The sequence below is a fragment of the Centropristis striata genome, chromosome 14, assembly GCF_030273125.1.
Source record: "Centropristis striata isolate RG_2023a ecotype Rhode Island chromosome 14, C.striata_1.0, whole genome shotgun sequence".
NCBI lineage: Eukaryota > Metazoa > Chordata > Actinopteri > Perciformes > Serranidae > Centropristis > Centropristis striata.
In genome coordinates, this window is record NC_081530.1 from 2,236,377 (window position 1) to 2,262,921 (window position 26,545).

General features: G+C 37.3%; 1 protein-coding gene across 1 annotated transcript in view; it reads left to right on the forward strand.

Annotated features, from left to right (window-relative positions):
• dlgap3 (discs, large (Drosophila) homolog-associated protein 3) overlaps positions 1 to 26,545 on the forward strand; it is a 243,291-nt gene that overhangs the window by 16,101 nt on the left and 200,645 nt on the right. The window contains exon 2 of the mRNA XM_059350170.1: positions 14,089 to 14,177. The gene's annotated coding sequence lies outside the window, so the exon portion shown is untranslated. The remainder of the gene's footprint in view (positions 1 to 14,088; positions 14,178 to 26,545) is intronic.

Here is a 26,545-nt window from a genome sequence, read left to right on the forward strand (position 1 = left end):
TTTTTGGGTGATCTGAACTGTGCGTGTGAGATTGTGTTCAGTGAGCGGGGGTCGCGGACAACATGGATGTTAAATTGTGGGTCGCGACTCAAAAAGGTTGAGAACTACTGATCTAGGAGGACTTGTCAGTGATGCTCCATAGCACTGCATTTGTAATATTGTATTTTCTCATCAAAAATGAATTTGTCTTAGAATCAAAGAAAGATGTGGCTGATTGCGCACACAAAGAAGCCTCTGAGGAACAGGAATGTTCTTGTGACATGTTATATCATGCAAAATTAATCTGCAAGACTAAGTAAAAATAACACTACCTCTACTGGGGTTACATCACATGATGCACCCACACAATACAGACTATTCTGTATTCTGTGTTTGCATGGGACGGCACAAGAATGGCTCAGTCTGTCACATTAACAGTGAATTTCCAGCACTGAGAGCCGTGTGTGTCTATCAGTGCTGCCTGGTTAGTAAAGATGTCAAAGCTACGTGAGCTATGAGCTCCACTGCCTTGCATGTTGTTTGATGAAATATGCATGACACCAGCAGAGCTGTAGATCTTCTGAAGTGATATATATAAATATATATATATATATATCGTATGTGTTGAAGCCTGGCAGTCCGATGGGATCTGGGTGATATCACACAACATGAACAAGGTCTGTGACATCAGCACGGTGCCGAAACTAAACACAGCTGCATCTCATGCATTTTGTATCAGGTTTCTCCCCTTTTAGTGGACAATTCAGTGTCACCGCTGGCTCCTGGTTCCTTGCTCAGATTCCTATTACACTCTAAAAAATGTCTGTAGATTTTACGGTGAAAAACTGCTAAATCATGACAGTAAAAGTCCGTAAAATGATAAATTCAGTTTCAGTAACAATGAAACACCTTAACCCATAAGAACCCAGACCCAGTTATCCATAAAGGAAAGTTATGGGGGATATATCACAGACCAAGTGAACCACACAGAACATATTTATGATGTTTGGGGTTTTTTTGGTCATTCTGTGTCTTTTTTTAGTAATTTTGTGGGTTTTTTGTCTTTTTTAAGTAATTTAGTTTTTTTCTGTCATTTTGCGTCCTTTTTTGGTCATTTTGTGTCTCTTTTTTTAGTAATTTTGTGTCTTTTTTAAGTAATTTATTTAGTTTTTTTCTGTCATTTTGCGTCCTTTTTTGGTCATTTTGTGTCTCTTTTTTTAGTAATTGTGTCTCTTTTTTTAGTAATTTAGTTTTTTTCTGTCATTTTGTGTCCTTTTTTTTGGTAATTTTGTGTCTTTTTTGGTCATTCTGTGTCTTTTTTTAGTAATTTTGTGGGTTTTTTGTCTTTTTTAAGTAATTTAGTTTTTTTCTGTTATTTTGCGTCCTTTTTTGGTCATTTTGTGTCTCTTTTTTTAGTAATTGTGTCTCTTTTTTTAGTAATTTAGTTTTTTTCTGTCATTTTGTGTCCTTTTTTTTGGTAATTTTGTGTCTTTTTTGGTCATTCTGTGTCTTTTTTTAGTAATTTTGTGGGTTTTTTGTATTTTTTAAGTAATTTAGTTTTTTTCTGTTATTTTGCGTCCTTTTTTGGTCATTTTGTGTCTCTTTTTTTAGTAATTTTGTGTCTTTTTTAAGTAATTTAGTTTTTTTCTGTCATTTTGTGTCCTTTTTTTTGGTAATTTTGTGTCTTTTTTGGTCATTCTGTGTCTTTTTTTAGTAATTTTGTGTTTTTTTGTCTTTTTTTAAGTAATTTAGTTTTTTTCTGTCATTTTGCGTCCTTTTTTGGTCATTTTGTGTCTCTTTTTTTTAGTAATTTTGTGTCTTTTTTAAGTAATTTAGTTTTTTTCTGTCATTTTGTGTCCTTTTTTTGGTAATTTTGTGTCTTTTTTGGTCATTTTGTGTCTTTTTAAGTCATTTTGTCCGTCTTTTTTGTGTCTTTTTAAAGTAATTTTGATTTTTTGGTCATTTTGATACCGCCTCCAGCGGCCCCCAGGTAATTTGAGTTTGAGACCCCTGTTCTAGAATATTTAAAGTGTTTGTTACATGGGTGTCAACCCATGTAACAAACACGTACGTGGGTTCTTATGGGTTAAATGTATCAGCCAAAACAGTATTTTTATAGTAATATTATATTTTTTATTATTATATATTATATTATTATTTATTATTATAAGTCATCACTGTAATTTTTGCATTTATCTTTTGTAAAAAATACTTTTCCTAACTGTTAAATGTACTAAACACCAACAGAAATAGACTGTAATATTTAATGGTAAAATCTTTAATTTATGCAGCATTTATAAAGTATTTTCTTGTCAATTATATGGCAGAACAGTGTTTCTTTTAAAGGAAAAACTTTTTTATTTATATAAGAAAAAATGTAATAAAATGGCAATCTTAAACGTGAAATCAACAGTGCTAATATCATTTTACCGTAATATTTAAAAAAAGTTCTACCGTATTTATTACGGTAAAGTTCTGGCAACCACAGCTGCTGGTTTTTTACCATAAAAACAACAGGTTTCTTTTACAGTGTAGTTAATCAGGCGGCTTAGCCAAATAAAGGGGACACGTCGGACAAAAGCACCAAAATTTTTCCACATGCTCTCTATCACCATAGGTTTCAATTTTTGGTAGGAGCCACTTCATCAAGATTGTGGATCGGAGATGGCAGCCATATAAAATCTATGAGAAACTCTATATCTTCCAAGCCAATTAGAAGGTCAATCTTGGTGTCAAAATATACATTTTCTGGGTCAAGGAATCATTTAAAGCTATTGAGAATATCACTAGATGATTATTTGATCAAATAGAAATGTTCATTTTCACCCAGACTGGTAGGTCTTCAAGTACTGCAGCAAGGAATCCTGAGCTGAAAATGAATCTATGTTCACGGGAGAGTGTGGATTAGCTGCAATGTACACTGCTAAAAAAAAATAAAGGGAACGCTTTAATCTCATGTCAGATCTCTAGTGATATTCTCAACAGCTTTAAATGATTCCCTGAGCCAGAAAATGCATATTTTGACACCAAGATTGACCTTTTAAGTGGATTGGAAGATTTATTGGTTCTCATAGACTTTATATGGCTGCCATCTCTGATCCACAATCTTGATGAAGTGGCTCCTACCAAAAATGTAAACCTATGGTGATAGAGAGCATGTGGAAAAATGTTGGTGCTTTTGTCCGGCGTGTCCCCTTTATTCTTAAATCTGGTCCTAAGCCGCCTGACTATCATTTTGTGTCTTTTTTTGGTCCTTTCGTGTCTTTTTTGGTCAATTTGTGTCTTTTTTTGGTCATTTTGTGTCTTTTTTGATCATTTTGTGGTCAATTTGTGTCTTTTTTGGTCATTTTGTTTCCTTTTTTTGGTCATTCTGTGTCTTTTTTGGTCATTTTGTGTCTTTTTTTGTCCTTTTGTGTCTTTTTTGGTCATTTTGTGTCCCTTTTTGGTCCTTTCATGTTTTTTTTGTCAATTTGTATCTTTTTAGGTTATTTTATGTCTTTTTTTGATCATTTTGTGTCTTTTTTTGGTCAATTTGTGTCTTTTTTTAGTCATTTTGTGTCTTTTTTGGTAATTTTGTGTCCTTTTTTTGGTAATTTTGTGTCTTTTTTGATCATTTTGTGGTCAATTTGTGTCTTTTTTGGTCATTTTGTTTCCTTTTTTTGGTCAATCTGTGTCTTTTTTAGTCATTTTGTGTCTTTTTTTGGTCATTTTGTGTCTTTTTTTGGTCATTTTGTATCTTTTTTGGTCATTTTGTGGTCAATTTGTGTCTTTTTTGGTCATTTTGTTTCTTTTTTGGGTGATCTGAACTGTGCGTGTGAGATTGTGTTCAGTGAGCGGGGGTCACGGACAACATGCATGTTAAATTGGGGGTCGCGACCCAAAAAGGTTGAGAACTACTGATCTAAAATACCACAAAGGCTCCTACCAAAAATGTAAACCTATGGTGATAGAGAGCATGTGGAAAAATGTTGGTGCTTTTGTCCGGCGTGTCCCCTTTATTCTTAAATCTGGTCCTAAGCCGCCTGACTATATCTATGCATGACCAATTCACTTCTCTTTTCTCATCCCGTGTGTAAACACAGTGTCATGTCTCACTGTTGAATTCAGCGTCCGTATCCAATCAGAGCGTTGCCCAGATCCCCCCCTGTGGTCTACTTACCATGTGTCTCCCAGCCTTATTACGCCTGGGGACCCCTCCCTGACAGGCGCTATTGATCTCAGCCAGCTTGGAGCGACGCCATGAAAGTGCACATTGGCAGCTGATGACAGCTTTATTAGAAAAGGAGGACACGGCAGATCAGCAAGTTTCCCCACATCAAAAGGCCCAAAGGGGATGAGCCATGGATAGAGCTCATCGCATTTGTTTGGGGATCAATTGAGTGGCAGTATTTTTTTTGAAGGTGATCAATTTGTTTTGCCCAGAGGGGATAATGGACTCTGAGCACAGGTAAACATGAGCCATCGTCAAAAGAAAACCCTCTTTTGGGTATTTAAAGTAATACTACGATTGGCTTATTTCTAAAAAAAAAAAAAAAGGGCCACTCCTGAGTTGTTTATGAGCTCTTCAGATTTTAATTTAGCTGTTTACATAAGACAGAATGTACCCCATTTGGAATATGTAATACATTAATAACAATAATGTCACGTCTTTTTTTGGTCATTTTGTGTCTTTTTTGGTCATTTTGTGTCTTTTTTGGTCATTTTGTGTCTTTTTTTGGTCATTTAGTGTCTTTTTTGATCATTTTGTGGTCAATTTGTGTCTTTTTTGGTCATTTTGTTTCCTTTTTTTTTGGTCATTTTGTGTCTTTTTTTGGTCATTTTGTGTCTTTTTTGATCATTTTGTGGTCAATTTGTGTCTGTTTTGGTCATTTTGTTTCCTTTTTTTGGTCATTCTGTGTCTTTTATTAGTCATTTTGTGTCTTTTTTTTGGTCCTTTTGTGTCTTTTTTGGTCATTTTGTGTCTTTTTTGATCATTTTGTGGTCAATTTGTGTCTGTTTTGGTCATTTTGTGTCTTTTTTGATCATTTTGTGGTCAATTTGTGTCTTTTTTGGTCATTTTGTTTCCTTTTTTTGGTCATTCTGTGTCTTTTTTATTAGTCATTTTGTGTCTTTTTTAGTCATTTTGTGTCTTTTTTTTGGTCATTTTGTGTCTTTTTTGGTCATTTTGTGTCTTTTTTTGGTCATTCTGTGTCTTTTTTGTTGGCTTATTTCTAAAAAAAAGTTGTTTATGAGCTCTTCAGATTTTAATTTAGCTGTTTACATAACACAGAATGTACCCCATTTGGAATATGTAATACATTAATAACAATAATGTCACATCTTTTTTTGGTCATTTTGTGTCTTTTTTGATCATTTTGTGGTCAATTTGTGTCTTTTTTGGTCATTTTGTTTCCTTTTTTTGGTCATTCTGTGTCTTTTTTATTAGTCATTTTGTGTCTTTTTTTTGGTCATTTTGTGTCTTTTTTTGGTCATTTTGTGTCTTTTTTTGGTCATTCTGTGTCTTTTTTGTTGGCTTATTTCTAAAAAAAAGTTGTTTATGAACTCTTCAGATTTTAATTTAGCTGTTTACATAACACAGGATGCACCCCATTGGGAATATGTAATACATTAATAACAATAATGTCATGGAAACAGATATCTTTACTATCCAAAGTTGCTTGTTAATAATCTAATGTAAAAAAGGCACAATCTGTAAGTGTCTTGAAATGATAAAACGAGCAGAATGAGGATGGAAATATATATATTTCATGGATTATTAGATGCCAATATTAACTCAACTTGATGCTGTGAATGCACAAAGATTGCATTGCCAATGAAAATGGTCTACCATCTAAATACAGAGAGAGATCATTTTGTTGGTTAAACAGATACAGAAAATGATGTGTGTGTAATTGTCTACCTGGCATACTTTCTGTCAAATCACAGTTATGGAAAGCAGTGGAGGCCTGCAGTTGTATTTGCTCTGATGTATGGATATGTATTTGTATATGCTGATGGGATGTGTGGGGAAGGTTGTGCAAAGCTAAATTTATTTTAGACGTTCCAAGAGAGCCTGTGCAATAGAAAGATTATTATTTGTTTTCACCATTGACTTTCATTCTCATAGGAACTCACTGCATTGCTGGGTTGTTGGTTCTTCAAGCAATATTTCTGGAGTAAGAAGTAGTATTTTCCAATTTATTTGGCAATTTTGCACTCTCAAGAAACACTTTTTCTGAGTTTATATAGTTCTCACGGATCTGAGTTAAAATTACACTTTAAAAAGTGTTAATATTTTAACTCTTGAATAGTGTTAAATATTTGACACCCTTGGTGTTGTTTTATGACACCACATAAGTGCATTTTTAACTCGAAATTGTGTTATTCCTTTTCACTTTGAGTGTTAATTTTTAACATACATTGTGTTACTTCGACACATTAAAGTGTATTTTCAACCCTAAAATCATGTTATTTCCTGTCACTAATGTGATAATTAACATTCATTATTTTGTTTTACAGTACATTAAAAGTGCATTCTGTCTTTAGCCGAACATACAAGTCACAAAATCTGAAAATAAACTCCAACTGAAGTGAATCTAACTCAGGTGTTAACATGTAACAACGCTGGCAGAGCTTTTTGATCACTACAAGTGTTAAAACAACTCTAAAATCCAACATGGTCTCACAGGAATCCGTGAAATAGCCACGGATTTCGCTTAACTCAAAATCCGTGGAATAGCCACGGAATCACTCAAATTTCCGTGAAACTGACACGGATTTCGCTACAATGCAAGTTAATGACAGTCATATCCCGTGGCTATTCCATGGATATTTGTTCCTATTGGTTTGTTCCAAGTCACGTGACTTTCAAGGTCCCGGCGGTTTCTTAGTCATTTTGTGTCTTTTTTGGGACATTTTGTGTCTTTTTTGAGTCATTTGTGTCTTTTTTTTTGTCATTTTGTGTCTTTTTTTAGACATTTTGTGTCTTTTTTTTGGTCATTTTGTTGTCTTTTTTGGTCAATTTGTGTCTTTTTGTAGTAATCTTTTGTCATTTTGTGGTCAATTTGAGTCCTGTTTTGCTTAATTGTATGTAATTTTTTGTCATTTTGTGTCTTTTTTGAGTCATTTGTGTCTTTTTTTCAGTCATTCTGTGTCTTTTTTTTAACCTGGTCTCACAGGAATCCGTGAAATAGCCACAGATTCGCTTAACTCAAAATCTGTGGAATAGCCACGGAATAAAAAAATTTTCCGTGAAACTGACACGGATTTCGCTACAATGCAAGTTAATGACAGTCATATCCCGTGGCTATTCCATGGATATTTGTTCCTATTGGTTTGTTCCAAGTCACGTGACTTTCAAGGTCCCGGCGGTCAGAACAAAAAACATGGCGGACAGTTCTCTCATTTTTAGTGAAAAATCAATATTTTGACTTAGTTTCTGCATAAAAATGGATTTTGATCACATTTCTAGTGAGAAATATATGTTTTATTTTCTAAATATTCACTAAGTGAATGTACATAATCACTTTGCATGTTGGAATAGCCACGGGATATGACTGTCATTAACTTGCATTGTAGCGAAATCCGTGTCAGTTTCACGGAAATTTGAGCGATTCCGTGGCTATTTCACGGATTTCTGTGAGACCATGTTGCTAAAATCAACACCCACCAACTCAAAACTATTAACACTGAAAAAACCAACACTACAGATTTTGCTGTGTAGAAGGTTTGCAGGAAGGAAAAAAAAAAAAAAATCAAAATTCTTCAATTACACAAAACAGCAAGCAGTGGGTTGACGTTATTCGAAGTGAGCCGGGGTCAGAGCCTTCTGACATCTGGTGTTAGCGTAGCCGCGACGTTGCTAATGAAGATGCAAACAGATCAGCTGGCAGGCTGTGAAGCAGGTGGCGCAAGGCCGAGCTGTAAACGATTGTAGCCCGGTGATGAATGCCCTGCCACATACATGAGAGGTGAGGCCGCGTGTTGAAAATGCGGATATTACACCTTGACCCAGTGAACCGATAAATATTTATTAGGGCTTTCCTTCCATAGAGAGAGCAAGTGTACGCTGCAGCTCAGTGGCCTTGTTATGCAGGAAAATGGTGTGCCAGCCATGGCTGAGCTGGAATGCAATTGACTCAGAGAGATGCCACAAACATAATGAGGCTAATATAGCAAAGCGTGATTTTCTACCCTATACTTTACATGAGCATTAATGCACTCTTGAATGAGTCAAACACACTTGCCTATGGCGAAGCTTTAGCCCCAGGCTTGCATGTTGATGTGCTAAATGGCAGTGTGGGAGGTAGGCATGTTTACTACACATAACCCTCTTCTACTGCAATCACTTTGTGACAGCGTGGCCTGAGTGTGTGTCATGGCATGCAGATCCACATCCATTTACAAGTAGGTAGGTAGTTCCCACCATGATCTAAAACAGCTATTCTCAACCTTGGGGTCGGGACCCCAATTGGGGTCTTGAGATGATTTCTGGGGGTCGCCAAATCATTTTGGAAGTCATGTGTTAATGTGTTTTAGTCTTTTCGGGCATTTCATGTCTTTTTTTTTGTCATTTGTGGGGATTTTTTGTCATTTTGTTTCCTTTTTTTGTTCATTTTGTGTCTTTTTTTTATCATTTTGTTTCCTTTTTTGGTCATTTTGTGTCTTTTTTGGTCATTTTGTGTCTTTTTTATCATTTTGTTTCCTTTTTTGGTCATTTTGTGTCTTTTTTTGGTCGTTTTGTTTCTTTTTTTGGGCCATTTTCTGTCTTTTTTTGTTCATTTTGTGTCCTTTTTGGTCATTTTGTGTTTTTTTTGGTCATTTTGTGCCTTTTTTTGGTCATTTTGTGTCTTTTTTGGTCATTTTGTGTCTTTTTTTGGTCATTTTGTTTCCTTTTTTGGTCATTTTGTGTCTTTTTTTATCATTTTGTTTCCTTTTTTGGTCATTTTGTGTCTTTTTTGGTCGTTTTGTTTCTTTTTTTGGGCCATTTTGTGTCTTTTTTTGTTCATTTTGTGTCCTTTTTGGTCATTTTGTGTCTTTTTTGGTCATTTTGTGTCTTTTTTTGGTCATTTTGTGTCTTTTTTGGTCCTTTTGTGTTTTTTAGGTCATTTTATGTCCTTTTTTATCATTTTGTGGTCAATTTGTGTCTTTTTTGGTCAATTTGTGTCTTTTTTTTGGTCATTTTGTGTCTTTTTTGGTCATTTTGTGTCTTTTTTTATCATTTTGTTTCCTTTTTTGGTCATTTTGTGTCTTTTTTTGGTCGTTTTGTTTCTTTTTTGGGCCATTTTGTGTCTTTTTTTGATCATTTTGTGTCCTTTTTGGTCATTTTGTGTCTTTTTTGGTCATTTTGTGTCTTTTTTTGTTCATTTTGTGTCTTTTTAGGTCATTTTATGTCTTTTTTTTATCATTTTGTGGTCAATTTGTGTCTTTTTTGGTCATTTTGTTTCCTTTTTTTGGTCCTTTTGTGTCTTTTTTTGGTCCTTTTGTGTCTTTTTTGGTCAATTTGTGTCTTTTTTTGGTCCTTTTGTGTCTTTTTTTGGTCGTTTTGTTTCTTTTTTTGGGCCATTTTGTGTCTTTTTTTGTTCATTTTGTGTCCTTTTTGGTCATTTTGTGTCTTTTTTGGTCAATTTGTGTCTTTTTTTGGTCATTTTGTGTCTTTTTTGGTCATTTTGTGTCTTTTTTTGGTGATTCTGTGTCTTTTTTTGGTCATTTTGTGTCTTTTTTGGTCATTTTGTTTCCTTTTTTTGGTCATTTTGTGTCTTTTTTGGTCATTTTGTTTCTTTTTTTGGTCATTCTGTGTCTTTTTTTGGTCATTTTGTGTCTTTTTTTGGTCATTTTGTGTCTTTTTTGGTCAATTTGTGTCTTTTTTTGGTCCTTTTGTGTCTTTTTTGGTCATTTTGTTTCCTTTTTTGGTGATTCTGTGTCTTTTTTGGTCATTTTGTGTCTTTTTTGGTCATTCTGTGTCTTTTTTTTTGGTCATTTTGTGTCTTTTTTTGGTCAATTTGTGTCTTTTTTTGTCATTTTGTGTCTTTTTTGGTCCTTTTGTGTCTTTTTTTGGTCATTTAGTGTCTTTTTTTTTATCATTTTGTGGTCAATTTGTGTCTTTTTTGGTCATCTTGTTTCTTTTTTGGGTGATCTGAACTGTGCGTGTGAGATTGTGTTCAGTGAGCGGAGGTCACGGACAACATGCATGTTAAATTGGGGGTCATGACTCGAAAAGGTTGAGAACTATTGATCTAAAATACCACAAAGTAGCCAAAGGCAGATGTGGTCACACAACGCAGTTGCCGGAATAGATTTTAGTATTTTAAGTTTCTTCAAACCAAGGATACCTTCCATCGTAACACTTTTAAAACCACAATTATGTGGAAGGTGCAACCTGGTCTCATTGTGACACCAAAAGATTGCTGCTTTAAATATGTTGCAAACATGTGCCAATCGCTTCGTAAACACTTTAGTTAACCCATTTGGGCCTGTAGGACCAAAACTGCCACAACATTTGTTCTGATTGGTCTAAAGTCTTGAACTGTGGTACGGACATACTTTAGGCAAGCATCTAACAATCTGTTTTTTTTTAATAAGATGAAGAATCACACTTTTATCAATAGCTTGAAATATAATGGACTATATTGCAAAAACAATAGCCCCATATGCACAAACACTACACCGTAAAAAATGTCTGTATATTTTACGGTGAAAAACTGCTAAACCATGACAGTAAAAGACCGTAAAATGATAAATGGGTTACTTCAGTTTGAGTAACAATGAAACACCGTAAATGTATATATCAGCCAAAACAGTATTTCTTTTTTTTCTACAGTTTTTTATGTTTTTGAAAAATACATTACTCCACTGTAAAATACTGTGGCACTGTGTTTGTTACAAAAATATACTGTAATATATATACAAACATCACTGTAATTTTTGCATTTATTTTTTGTAAAAATACTTTTTCTCACTGTTAAATGTACTAAAGACCATATAACAAAAATATACTGTAATATTTTATGATAAAATATTTAATCTATGCAGCATTTATGAAGTATTTTTTTGTCAATTATATGGCAAAGCACAATTTCTTTTGATGGAAAAACTTTTTATTTTTTATGGTAAAATATGGAATCAAAAGGCAACTGTTAGCGTGAAATCACCAGTGCTAATATAATTTTACTGTAATATAACAAAAAGTTGCACCATATTTATTACGGTAAAGTTCTGGCAACCACAGCTGCCGTTTTTTTACCGTAAAAACAACAGTTTTACAGTGCAGGTAGACCATTATAAGAAAAACTCACTAACCAGCCAAATGGTCGGACAGATTTTTGAAAGTAACTTCAGACTTTATCTTAGGCAAGACCACAGAACACTTCCACCCCAAAAAAATTCAGTTAGGTAAAAAGAACTAGATTAAGCTTAAAAAGGCGGCTGGTTCAGTTGGTAGAGCAGTCGCCTACTGATCGGAAGGCCAATGGTTAGCCTACATGTCGTAGTATCCTTGGGCAAGATCCTGAACCCCAAATGGCTCCCAATGCTGCGTTCATCGGTGTGTGAATGAATTCCCAATGGTGGCAGGTGGCACCAGTGTGCCCTGGTAGCCTCTAACACCAGTATGAATGTGTGTGTGAATGGGTGAATGAGCGCAGTCTGTAGTGTAAAGCGCTTTGGATAAAATATCTATATAAGTGCAGTCCATTTACCATTTAAAAAAACATTAATTCCAGACATAACTTCCAACAACTGACACAAAAAAATAGTCTCTGGGTATAAAGTTCTTAGTTGGTTGGTGCTGCTGACAACCCAGTGGGGGATCCTAACATGGCACACCAACTTTTCCAGAATTTAATTGAAAATGATGCAGTTTAATGTCTCAGTCTACTCTGAAATGAATGCACATTTGCAACATTTAAAATTCTTTATTGAGTAGTGTTTTGAAAATAAAAAAAAGATTCAAAATTACATTTTATGTTGAACTAAAGGACTAAAAAAAGACACAAAATGACCAAAAAAAGACACAAAATTACCAAAAAAGACACAAAAAGACACAAAATGACTTACAAAGAAATGAAATGAATTAAAAAATGGACAAAATAGCCCAAGACTCCATAGAGTTAAGTTGTTAACCCATTTCTTGATCCCTGAAAAAGGCCTACTTGTATAATTCTGAAATGTACATTATCTTTCAGTTTTGGTTAAGCTTACCTTTTTTTATTTACCTCTGGCAGTTCACCACTTACATTTGGACCCTTTCAAGCTGTTCATTTGACTTGAACTGCTTGAATTTCAATAAAAAATGGAAAAATTGGGGTGTTCTAAAACTTTTGACCGGTAGTGTATATCTGTGGTTTGCAGGGAGCTAAAATGCTAACATTATTAGCTGGCGACTGGTCGGGGTCACACTGTGTTCATGGAGTTTAACACTAGATTTTGACACCAAGCAGAGCAGACTTTGACAATCTCTCAACTCTGTTCTGAAGTTGACTTGACACATTCATCCTGAAAGTCAACACATTTATTTCTAGTGTCAGCATTCTGGTGTGAACAGTTACAAACACACACACACACACACACACACACACACACACACACACACTGACAGTCTCACACAGTGGCCTGTATCAGTGTCACTGACCATGGTGCTGAAACTAAAAGCTGCCAATGCAACCAAGCTGCTCCTGCTCCACAACTGTCACTGCTATTAATAAGTAAACAGGACTCTTTTATACAAATAATGACACATTCAAATGCCGGGGATAATTAAAATCCACTTGCACATCACTTCCCGCTTCTTAATTGCTGAATAGATGCTGAATCCTCATAATAAAGAGTGCTGTAGCAGTAAATTAAAGTGTGAGTAAATGCATGATTGCCAGCGGGTTAAAATCTATAAAGTAAAACAATTTATTATATTTTGGGAAAAATAACACTATTTTTAAGCAGACCTCATAGTCACATTCATTTTAAAAGTACTTCATGAATATTTATCAGCCCTGAAAGGGGGTAAACTCTGTTGTGCTAATGAAAGAGAGTTGTATAGTTAGTTCAACTGAGAGGAAAGATAAGGAAATTGTCATTTAGCGTCCTGGAAATGTTCAAATTCTTTCTAAATGTGCTGGGTGAGAAGACAATAAAGCTGATAGGGTGGGTCCTGCTGCACTCACTCTGTGTCTGTCTCTGTGGGAGCAGCAGCGCTGAATGTATTTACGCAGCATCATGAGGAATTAACACCAAAGGCGCTGAGCAGCGCCTGTGAAAATCACGGTCTTCGGTAGGAACTGACAAAAAAAAAAAGTCAGACTTTAACGCCCTCTCGGTTGCAAGCGCGAGCACCTTTTCATCTCATATGATACTTGGACACGTGCATGACAAGTAAACCCATTTCCAACTGTTCATTTGGAAAGTCCAGCAAAAAATAGGTCATTATTATGAATATCATGATTATTATTATTATTGTTTGCAAGTATCAGCCCACGTGCATGCACTAAAACACTCATGCAATCATGGAATTGCCTTAAGGCCTAATGAAACGGCTCTATTTCCACTCTCTCTCCCTCTGCTCTGACCCATTTACAGTCGCTACCGTCTAAGTTAAGTGCCTGACGTGATGGCGTATTCAGAATGGGCGGATCCGCTGCTCAAACATCACGGGTGAGGTCTAAACCCTCCGAGTACCGTAACTACAGTCTGCACTCTAGTGATGCTGTGCATCTGTGTGAATGGAGCCAAAATTGGGCTTTTTTTTTTCCAGAGAGACCTCCAGCAAATCTGTGCAACCACACATTTAAATTTAAAACACGTGGCATATATATATGCTGTGTGAATAGAATCAAAATGCATATCACTTGTTTGGCTTTTATGATTGATTCATTGTCAGTGTGATGGCCTCCTCTGTCCCCGCGGGTTTATTTGGCCCCTCCTAGAGCAGCGGAAAGGGGGCCGCCGAGGATCCCGTGGACCAATCGGTTGTCGGTAATATTTCAGTGGGGAGCCCTGCCTGTGAACCAGAGAGGGAGAGAGAGAGAGAGAGAGAGAGAGAGAGAGAGAGAGAGAGAGAGAGAGAGAGAGAGAGAGAGAGAGAGAGAGCACCGCTGGTTCTCACTGCTGTTACTGCTACCTCCGTTCTCCTCCACACAGCGATCGGGGAGCTGCGGAATAGGCGTGTGTTTCTCTTCCTCTTACTCCAACGAAGAGTGAAAACGTCGCCCAGAAGCCTCCACTTTAAGGTAAGCACCCTCCTGGAGCGGTTGGATGTTGGATGGGGGTGGTGAAGATAAAGGGCTGGAGGTGCAGGTGCTCCTGTGCAGAGACCTTCTCTGCACGCTCACTCTCCGTGCACGCTGCACTGTAAAGCAGGCTTTTGTCTTTGGACTGTACGGGGAAGAGAACCACTAGATCCTGGTGTGTGTCGGTGCAGCAGCGACAGGTTCAGTGTGCTGTCAGCGGGGCTCCCAGCTGTGTCAACTTGACAGGAGAAAAATGAGAAGTTGCGCCATTTGCGAACGCAGGACGACCCCCTCTCCTCACACACACACACACACACACACACACACACACACACACACACACACACACACATACCAAATGGTCTTTGGCTGGCATTGCAAAAACACATATGGAAAAGACTCGAACATGTTGTCGCCGAGTTTCATCCGTGCGTAAATATTCGCTGACCGTGAAAGCGCGCTGTGCGTGTGCATGTATCTGAGTGTGCATGTGTGTGTGTGTGCGTGTGTGTGTGTGTGTGTGTGTGTGTGCTGTATGTCCCGGAGAGGAATTCGCTCTGGCTGCAGAAGTATCGCGTTTACGCTGCAAAGCAAAGAGGTGCACAATGGTTTAATTAATCATATGCAACACAACGAGCTTGGGAACACTTGGGACAGCGAGGAGATGATTCCTCAGGACCACCCCGGTCCAGGAACCCTCCGGGGTTGTTGGAGGGTCGTTTAAGATGCTGCACATTCATTACTCCACCAGTGTAGATGTGTGGATGATTAAAGGGGGCGCAGTCGTGCCTCTTTAATGCACGTTTGGCGCTCCTTTGAAAGATGATTCTCCTTAACATCTGGTTTCACATGAATTATCTCAGTTACCGCCTCTTCCCCTGCATGCTACAGTCACACTGCTGCATACACAGCCCCTCTGTTGGCACCGCCTTGCTGTACCTTATGGCATCATTAGTTGGATTATGTGGATAATGTGGGGAAATATCAGATGGATCAGGCACAGAACTCATCCACATCATACCAGGTGTGATCTTCTGAAATTATTGAAAGGAGGATTGTGGGAAATGATGGGTAAACCACAAGCCTGAGTTGTGTTTATCTAATACATTTGGAGTTAATTAAAGGACCCAGAGTGGTGGTTTTGCCTCTTATTGCTGGGAATCCACACTGTGTCTTGCTTACAGTACTCTGTGTGTATGTGTGTGTAGTAGGGCCTGAATGATAAGGTATTTTTGAGGCAGATATGATTCTTATTTAAGAAGGAAAAAAATCCACAGATTACCGATATCGCAGCTGATATAGTGACTTTTTGGACTGGAATGAAAATAGAAATTTGTGGATTTTACATCCACATAACTGCAAATGTACTCAGAAGTACTCAGATTACCTCATATTATTATATATATATATATTATATTATATTATTATATACATGGTCACACATAAAGTTAGAGTAAAATATGATTTTCCTCTTTTTCTCATGAAATGATTGTGACAATGTGCTTTATTATTGACAGATAAAGTGTATATCTTCATAAAACTTTATTAATCAATCTCTTCCAAACATGTCACAATGACTATGAAACCACAATTAAGTCCTGTCAAGCATTGTTTTCTGAAAATATGGGCTGTAAGAAATTTTGCAAAACAGAGGATATTAGAAGATAGATACAGTTTGTATCTAAAAATTTATATTTTTACAGCAAAACTGTGTGTTTTCTACAGTTTATGGCGGTAGAATTGAAAGTTTTTTACTATTCTTTGATTTACAGTAATTAAAAGTATCTGCTACGGTGATGTACAATGTTTAATTTTACAACCTATTTCTGATGCAAATTGACAGTGTTTTACTGTTATTTCTACAAACATTTTTTACAGTGTATCTCTCAATATCCTTTCTTTTGATAGGCGAATGTTGGTGGACAAATCAGTCAAATGAGATATCGTTCTTGTTCTTCGTGTCAGTTTAAGGGCTCAGACCCCCCAGAAAAGACAGTAAATGACCAAAAAAGGAAACAAAATGCAGTAGTTCTCAACCTTTTTGAGTCGCGACCCCCAATTTAACATGCATGTTTTCCACGACCCCAGCTCACAGAATCAGAAACAGAATCTCACACACACAGTTCACCCAAAAAAGAAACAAAATGACCAAAAAAAGGAAACAAAATGACTAAAAAAGACACAAAATGACCAGAAAAGACAGTAAATGACCAAAAAAGGAAACAAAATGACCAAAAAAAGACACAAATTGACCACAAAATGATCAAAAAAGACACAAAATGATCAAAAAAAGACACAAAATGATCAAAAAAGACACAAAATGACCAGAAAAGACAGTAAATGACCAAAAAAGGAAACAAAATGACCAAAAAAGACACAAATTGATCAAAAAAGACACAAAATGATCAAAAAAAGACACAAAATGACCAAAAAAAAGACACAAAAGACCCCCCCCATGCCTTTATGACGTGTATGTTAGACAACCAATCACCAGCATCATAAAATGACCAGAAAAGACAGTAAATGACCAAAAAAGGAAACAAAATGACCAAAAAAGACACAAATTGATCACAAAATGACCAAAAAAAGACCCAAAATGACCAAAAAAAGACACAAAATGATCAAAAAAGACACAAAATGACCAGAAAAGACAGTAAATTACCAAAAAAGGAAACAAAATGATCAAAAAAAGACACAAAATGATCAAAAAAGACACAAAATGACCAGAAAAGACAGTAAATGACCAAAAAAGGAAACAAAATGACCAAAAAAGACACAAATTAACCACAAAATGATCAAAAAAAGACACAAAATGATCAAAAAAGACACAAAATGATCAAAAAAAGACACAAAATTACCAAAAAAAGACACAAAAGACCAAAAAAGACATTATTAGGACAGCCATAGGACCTCATTCTATTAAATGTGTCCACTCTGAGGACGCAAGACATGCATCTCATGGAGAAGCCCTGGGTTTTTTTTACACTTCAGGTCTATTTTTGTGGCGTTATGTGAATGTTTTTTTGCATAGACAGCTGCTTCAATCACAGTAATATCCCACTGTATATGTGTTTTGAACTGAATTTGTGTGATTTAAACATTTGTCTATGCAGATTAACCCTTTATCGGGCGAAAAAAAATTTATTTGGTAATTTCAGCTGATATCCAAAATAAAAAATACAAATATTTTGAGAAAAAAGTTGCAAATTTACTAGATTAAAGTGGCAAATCTACAAGAAAAAAAGTCGCAGATTTAAGAGATTTAAAGTGGCAAATCTGTGCGAAAAAAGTCGCAGATTTACGAGAAAAAAGTGGGGGAAAAAAAACGTTTTTCTCCCAGATTCACCACTTTAAATCTCATAAATCTACGCATTTTTTTCTCGTAGATTTGCCACTTTAATCTCGTCAACTTTTTTCTCCAAATATTGGTTTCGTATGGTTTTTTTTACACATTCTGGCTGTATGTAATATCCTCCAATATTCTCTAGGGTTGAAATTTGGAATTTGCAAGTATTTCAATGAGTGTCCTATTATGGGTTAAAGTGGTGAATCTGGGAGAAAAAAGTTGTTGTTTTTTCACTTTTTTCTAGTAAATCTGCGACTTTTTTCACGCTGATTTGCCACTTTAAATCTCTTAAATCTGTGACTTTTTTTCTTGTAGATTTGCCACTTTAATCTAGTCAAATTGCAACTTTTTTCCCAAAATATTACCTGAAGTTACCAAATATAGTTCTTTGCCTGATAAAGGGTTAATGGCCCACTGAAGAGATTAACTCCTTAGGTATTGAAATTTGCATCATAGTATCAAAGCCTTCGTCCTGCTTGCACACTCGGTTTACAGAAGGAACTGGAGACACACTCCATCAATTGCACTTCCCTGTCTGCAATCTGTCAGATGTGAAAATGGTGTGATGAAACAGCCGGTTGTGTTTTACAACAGGACACGCTGCTCATTCTGTCCATCAAATGGAAAAGGGGGGTCACTTTGACAGGACAGGGAATGATTACACAGATAAAAACCATTGTTGATACAGCGGAAAAAAAGGTGTGTTATACAACTTATGTACACCATCACAATATAGATACAGCTGCATCTCAATACATTAGAATATGATGGAAAAGTCCATTTCCAGTAGTTCAAGTCAAACAGCCCCAACCAAGTATTGAGTCATATAGATGGACATACTCTTCAGAGGCCAACATTTCCATATTAAACATACTTTTTAAAATTGGTCTTTTGTAATATTACATTTTTTTGAGACACTGAATTTTAGGTCTTCATTAAATGTAAGCCATAATCATTATAATTAGAAGAAATTAAATAAATTAAGGCATGACATGTTTCATTCTGTGTGTAATGGATCTATATAATGTGTTATTTCCACTTTTTGAATTGAATTACTGACATAAATAAACTTTTTTATGATATTCAAATTTATTGAGATGCACCTGTACATCTACAGAGCTACTAGTATTATTATCACATTTACATTTTTAATGATAAGTCCTTGTGCTGTGGGTGTTAATCGTATAATCTCCAAACTCCAAATAAATCCCCTAAAATGTTTGAAAGCATATTTTCTCTCTCTTCCAACTGTCTCTTCTCCATTCACGAGGAAACACAGGACATTAAGAAAGCAAGATGCTATCAAAATGTCGCTTCGCTGTGACTTATCAAGTTTCGTTCAACCTTAAAATTGAGTTTCTTTTGTTGAACTGAGCAAAAGAAGAAAAGGCAATGTTGTGTGGACATTTCTTGCAGTGTGTAGAGATGAATTTGCCAGGATTCATTCTGGTGCATCAACACGCATTGCACAAATCCCATTATTTCTTTTCACCGTCACATGAGAGGCTCGGTAATGATGCTGTGTCTTGATGGGTGCATGAAGATTAAGTGCCGTGTTGGCGTTTGTTTGAGTCTCCTGCACGCTCCGTTCTCAGAGTGAAAAAAAAAAGATACAGGGAGTCCGACAGGCAACACCTTGAACCCCTGATAGTTTGTAGAAAGATGACAGACAGTTCAATTTCTTGGGACAAAATGACACATCTGACAGGCTTCTGTGATGTCAAACACCAGAGAATATTAATTGACTATGTCCAGCACTAATATGGGCTTTCCTCATGCAGCCATATTAACAAGGTTAAGAGTCTCCAGCCATGCTAAAGTCTCGGTTATACTCCCAAGTAGACATGGACACCATGGATACGTAGTATCATACTACTTCCATGACAATTTGTTTTGCATGCTAGAGATGTGAGGAGGAAGTGTGGGAAGTTCCATGACATTATTGATCGATAGATAACTGTGCGTTTGAGTATGTTTGTTCTTGGTGTTGGAGGTATTAAATGACCTGAGCTGGCACTCCTCATGTAATAGTTGTGTCTGTTTCTTGTGCTTTGCAATTGGTTGAAGAAGTATTCCTAGAGCCGTGCAGCTCGCATGGCTAAAATCTAACAGCTCAGTTTGACACTTATAGAAAATGACCACCCTTACAACCCCAAGTGGTGCCAGAAATTCAGTGCCAAGGTTTTCTAACATTACTTTTAACGCTATTGAATGATTCCGGACTTAAAAGGAAAACTTAATTTGGACGTGACACAAGGTTCACTTAATGTAATACACTGAGGAATGTAATGGCAGCGGACCATCTTTAAATGTTGAACAATATCACGTGTCAGATTTCCCCGCCATTAATAGCTGCTCTCGACTTGTCAAACCTTTCAGAAATTGACCGTTACGTTATTCTCCCAATACGATCTGCCACTGATAGAGTTTCCCTCTGCAACAAAGCACTTTGTTATCATCTCTCCGGTATATCAAAGCTCCGTGCTGAAATCTCGCAGTAGTGGGAAAGCAATACTAGTCTGGATGACAAGGTGAAGGGCTTTAAGGGGTTTCCATATTATTACAGTTGCCTCTAAAGCCGACCCGCTGCATGATAGCAGAGCAGAGGAGATGGTGCTATCTAAAAGAAAAGCTCTCAGTGTTGATATAGTGCATTCATTTTTAAAATCTAGATGAATGGTTGCGGTCGATAAGAACAATTTGGGGGTAGCAGTGGCTGGCTATGCACATATTCCCTCCCTGCTTCATGTTTTCTGCTCATCTCTCTGCCTCTATTTTCCCCTCAGCCCCGACTCTGATAAACCACGCTGAGTGTTAAGCCATAAAGAGGCCATTTTGCATATTGCATATCAATAAAGAGCATTCAACTCTAGCACTGGGGGTTTTATTAGCCCCTCACAGACACAAGCAGCAGATTGGCAGTCATTCATGCACAATATAAGCATGCCATGTTCTGTCATCCACGTGCTTTATGGAGGCGAGGTTCAAAAGATGTTGTCTGGTGATCAAGACATCAACCACCCAACTTTTATGAACATGGCAGCAGTTTTTTTTGCAGCCATATTATTATTAAACCTCTGATTGTAACTGGAGTTAGAACAAATCGATAACAATGACAGATGTGAGGCAAATGACACTCTTTTTTTTTTTTTTTTTGTTTATTGATTTTTCAGTGACATAACAAAATCAAGAGATGACATTACGAGAGTCAAAACAGTGTCAAGTGTAACAAGTAAAAAAAATAAAATAATAATAATAATAAAAATAATACATAAAATAAAATGAAATCAGATAAGGAATAACTAATAGTAAGAAGAATTACCAAAAATAAAATAAAATAAATAAATAATTAAATAAATAAAAATGGAAGCGAACAACAAATACACAGAACAAAACAAAAACACAAATAGGTCACCCACTGCTAAATAAAAGTCTAATAATATGTTCACTTAAGCAGAGATAAATAAAAAACATTCCCAGCATGCTACAAAATCACACAAGAAAAACTCACAATTGGGGTCGCGAAATGATTTCTGGGGGTCGCCAAATCATTTTGGAAGTCAGCTCTGTCTCCACTGTGTTAAAGTGTTCATGTGTTTTAGTCTTTTTGGTCATTTAATGTATTTTTTTTGGTCATTTTGTGTTTTTTTAGTCATTTTGTGTCTTTTTTGGTCATTTTGTTTCCTTTTTTGGTCATTTTGTGTCTTTTTTTAAGTCATTTTGTGTCTTTTTTTGGTAATTTTGTGTCTTTTTTCGTCAATTTGTGTCTCTTTTTGGTCATTTTGTGTCTTTTTTGGGGCATTTTGTGTCTTTTCTGGTCATTTTGTGTCTTTTTTGATCATTTTGTGGTCAATTTGTGTCTTTTTTGGTAATTTTGTTTCAGTTTTTTGGTCATTTTGTTTCTTTTTTGGGTGATCTGAACTGTCCGTGATTCTGTTCAGACAATCAGGGTGGCTACTCAGGAATAGCCATAAAAATGCAAACTACACTCTTAAGTGGATAAAAGTCAGCTTGAAAGATCAGATGTGGCGTGGGCGTGGTTCTCCATCTGATTAAGCAGGATGCATTTATTTTTTTCTCGGTTAGTAATCAGCTCAGGTTCTGAAGAGGCCACCATGACTGATTCATGGTCTAATCTTGCTTGCTTGCTAATATCCCTGTGGTAATTAACAGTGCAACATTTACCTTCAAGTTAATCAGTGGATGTAACATTACTCATTTAAAATGTTGCCTGTCCACAGTCATATCTTCCTCACAGAGCCAAACAGAAGCAAGGAGGGAGATTACTGTCGTTATGAGACGCAGGCTGGCAGAGATGAGATGATTAGACGCTGCAGACGTTATTGAAGCTCAAATAACCAGGTGCATTCATGGTTCTTCTGATGCAGAGGGGAGTCAGGGTTGGCTAAATTATGCAGTAGATGAAAAATCTGTTGTTTTTGAAAAGTGTTAGTCATGAACACAATGCACTGGCAAACTAAAGCATGTGCTTTACTTGCACGAGAATTTGATAAAATTTCACGTTGCGAGTCCAACATTTATGAAGCCGTTCCACCTTTCCATCAATTTGGAGAGACAAGTTAAAAGAATACTGAGTTTACAATTTGTGTGTGTGTATGTGTGTGTGTGTGTGTGTGTGTGTGTGTGTGTGTGTTCTTGTACTTCCTACATAGTGAGGACCAGAACACATTTTTAACCAACAGAGTGAGGACATTTTTGCGAAGTGAGGACATTTCGGCCGGTCCTCACTAGTTTTGAGATTTCAGACTTTGTTTTAAGGGTTAAAGTTACATGATAATGATAATTAACTGAAACTGTATTGTGTGGTTACAAACCGAACTAAAATTATAGTGAAAATGTCCTTCGTTTTCGTCTTTGTCAACTTTTTTCATACATAATGAAGATGGATCAGACAAAGGAAATAAAGACAAAATTTACTCTGACCTTTTTTAATCTCCCACCCAACAAATACCCCATTACAAAAAACTACAACTAATAAAAAAAACTCGGGCATATCAAAAAAATAAATACTAAACTAAAACTAGCAAATCACAACGAAATTAAAACTAAAATTAATGAAAAAACCAAAACTATTATAACCTTGCAAGGGAATTCACTATTCCAATGAGGGCCCTCACAAAGATAGAAATACAAGAATGTGTGTGTGTGTGTGTGTGTGTGTGTGTGTGTGTGTGTGTGTGTGTTCAAACTGGCATCCTGCCAGTTCTCAACAAAGTCAGATTACCAGTCAGCCTGGTAGAACGATTGGCTGCATCAAAAGATGGACTACATGACATGACAGTCCCCCAAAAGTGAGCCAAAATATATTGATCGCCCCCTGGTGGCTGGCGCAGGTATAGACCACAAACCCCGCTCCAGCCGATGGGACATGGGCCAAATTACAAAATCAAAGTGCACGTCATGGGTGGGAACTTGATGGCACAGCTCTATCCACTGTTCACTACTGAACAGACTCTACACTCAAAAAAATAACTCATTGGATGAACTCAATTAAATTGTGGGCAGAATTTCCATCCAACAAATATATGTAGCCCAAACTCAAAACAAGTGCATCGATGCAATATAATGTATTTGAGTTAATGTAGCTCACTTTTTTACATTTGGTCGAACTCAAATTAAAAACATGTATGTGTTGTATTTAAATTGAGTTACCTCAACTCATTTAGGTCGAGGAGAGCTAAAATAAAGAAATTGTGTTCGTTCAACCTAAAAACATAGAATTGGAAAACTGAAAGTCATTCTTTTTGGGTTGAAGGGAAGGACAGGGGAGTCAATTAATACATTTTAGGTTACACTTCTTAAACTACTTTGGATTTGATTTTAATTGATATATTTTCATTGGATAAACAATACATTAATGTGTCACATCTAAGAAGGGCTTGAATAATTTTTTTGAGTGTAGCTCCAACTGCGTTAAGAGCAGCGCCCATGTGTGGGCTTCATTTTTGTACAGTCTTTAATGTATATACAGTCAATGTTAAAACATTTGTGTAATGTTCTCTGTGGCTCTGGAGGGACATCTTTACAAAATCTGAGTGAGAAACTTGATGATCTTGGCACGGACTTGGAGACTTGGATCCAACTTACAGACGTATTTGGTTGAGAAATGTAAGAAACAAAGGAACTTTACGACGACAAGTCTGGATTTCTTGGCGTCTGCAAAGCTTTGTAACTTGAACAAAGTTGAAAGCAAACCAATAGACAGTGATTAGGCAAGATAATAAATGTCAGTATGGTCAATAATATCCATATAAGCATTAAATAGATGCTAAGGCTGCTCCAATTGAGCTTAATACCACCCTGACATTTTCTAAGTGTGTTTGTAGTAATATTAATGCTAATCTTTTCTCCTGTGTCAAAGGGGCTTTCCCTTCCCCACTCTCTGTTGGCAGGCTCACAGTGTTGGCGAGAAGACAAACACTAATAAAAAAGCAAGGCCTGTATTGTTAATCCAGGTTTGGTGGAGTGAGGGCGTCACACACACTCATATGGGTGCATTTTGATATCCTTCACACTTCTCTTTTAATTGTCAGTACTCCCCCTCATATCCATAAGCATAGCTTCATTGTTGCTATAACGGAGCGGCTCTTACCGGAGAGTTAGCACCTTGTTTTGACACATTTTCCCCTTGAATAATGAGTATTTAATCACACCCGCCTTGTTATTGCAGGATAACGGGTCAACACAAACTAATAATCGCTACCCGTGCAGTATATACGCTCCCAATAGATGTTTGGGCCACTCATCATGCTCAAAATGATGTAATGGAGGGAAAGAAACCCACCCAACCCCCCCCAACGTTCCAATATGAACTATTATGTTTGACTCCTCCTGTGGATGGGACCTGAAACAGAGCTTGCAGGCGAGCGGCAAGGTTAAAGAGGCGAGGGTAATTGCTGTAACCTATCTGGGTGGAAAAATGTTTGCTCGTGTTCCCAGTGTACTCTTCTCTGATGCACTTGGGCATGAAATTGGTCGGCCATTAGCGAAAGCTAGCGGCTAACTGTTGCTAGCGGCTAACTGTTGCTAGCGGCTAACTGATGCTAGCGGCTAACTGATGCTAGCGGCTAACTGATGCTAGCGGCGCTGCTTGTTACAGCTACAAGAGTAGCCATTAGCGTATCAATGCTAACTCAAAATTGTGGTCACAACATTAGCTGACATTCATAGCGCCGTTATAATCGTGCCAGAGAAATTCAGAGTTCAGCAAACTCAAAGACAAAACACAAACTAATAATCGCTACCCGTGCAGTATATACGCTCCCAATAGATGTTTGGGCCACTCATCATGCTCAAAATGATGTAATGGAGGGAAAGATACCCACCCAACCCCCCCAACGTCCCAATATGAACTGTTATATTTGACTCCTCTTGTGGATGGGACCTGAAACAGCGCTTGCAGGCGAGCGGCAAGGTTAAAGAGGCGAGGGTAATTGCTGTAACCTATCTGGGTGGAAAAATGTTTGCTCGTGTTCCCAGTGTACTCTTCTCTGATGCACTTGGGCATGAAATTGGTCGGCCATTAGCGAAAGCTAGCGGCTAACTGTTGCTAGCGGCTAACTGATGCTAGCGGCTAACTGATGCTAGCGGCGCTGCTTGTTACAGCTACAAGAGTAGCCATTAGCGTATCAATGCTAACTCAAAATTGTGGTCACAACATTAGCTGACATTCATAGCGCCGTTATAATCGTGCCAGAGAAATTCAGAGTTCAGCAAACTCAAAAACAAAACACAAACTAATAATCGCTACCCGTGCAGTATATACGCTCCCAATAGATGTTTGGGCCACTCATCATGCTCAAAATGATGTAATGGAGGGAAAGATACCCACCCAACCCCCCCAACGTTCCAATATGAACTATTATGTTTGACTCCTCTTGTGGATGGGACCTGAAACAGAGCTTGCAGGCGAGCGGCAAGGTTAAAGAGGCGAGGGTAATTGCTGTAACCTATCTGGGTGGAAAAATGTTTGCTCGTGTTCCCAGTGTACTCTTCTCTGATGCACTTGGGCATGAAATTGGTCGGTCATTAGCGAAAGCTAGCGGCTAACTGATGCTAGCGGCTAACTGTTGCTAGTGGCTAACTGTTGCTAGTGGCTAACTGTTGCTAGCGGCTAACTGATGCTAGCGGCTAACTGATTCTAGCGGCTAACTGTTGCTAGCGGCTAACTGATGCTAGCGGCGCTGCTTGTTACAGCTACAAGAATAGCCATTAGCGTATCAATGCTAACTCAAAATTGTGGTCACAACATTAGCTGACATTCATAGCGCCGTTATAATCGTGCCAGAGAAATTCAGAGTTCAGCAAACTCAAAAACAAAACACAAACTAATAATCGCTACCCGTGCAGTATATATACTCCCAATAGATGTTTGGGCCACTCATCATGCTCAAAATGATGTAATGGAGGGAAAGATACCCACCCAACCCCCCAACGTTCCAATATGAACTATTATGTTTGACTCCTCTTGTGGATGGGACCTGAAACAGAGCTTGCAGGCGAGCGGCAAGGTTAAAGAGGCGAGGGTAATTGCTGTAACCTATCTGGGTGGAAAAATGTTTGCTCGTGTTCCCAGTGTACTCTTCTCTGATGCACTTGGGCATGAAATTGGTCGGCCATTAGCGAAAGCTAGCGGCTAACTGTTGCTAGCGGCTAACTGTTGCTAGCGGCTAACTGATGCTAGCGGCTAACTGATGCTAGCGGCTAACTGATGCTAGCGGCGCTGCTTGTTACAGCTACAAGAGTAGCCATTAGCGTATCAATGCTAACTCAAAATTGTGGTCACAACATTAGCTGACATTCATAGCGCCGTTATAATCGTGCCAGAGAAATTCAGAGTTCAGCAAACTCAAAGACAAAACACAAACTAATAATCGCTACCCGTGCAGTATATACGCTCCCAATAGATGTTTGGGCCACTCATCATGCTCAAAATGATGTAATGGAGGGAAAGATACCCACCCAACCCCCCCAACGTCCCAATATGAACTGTTATATTTGA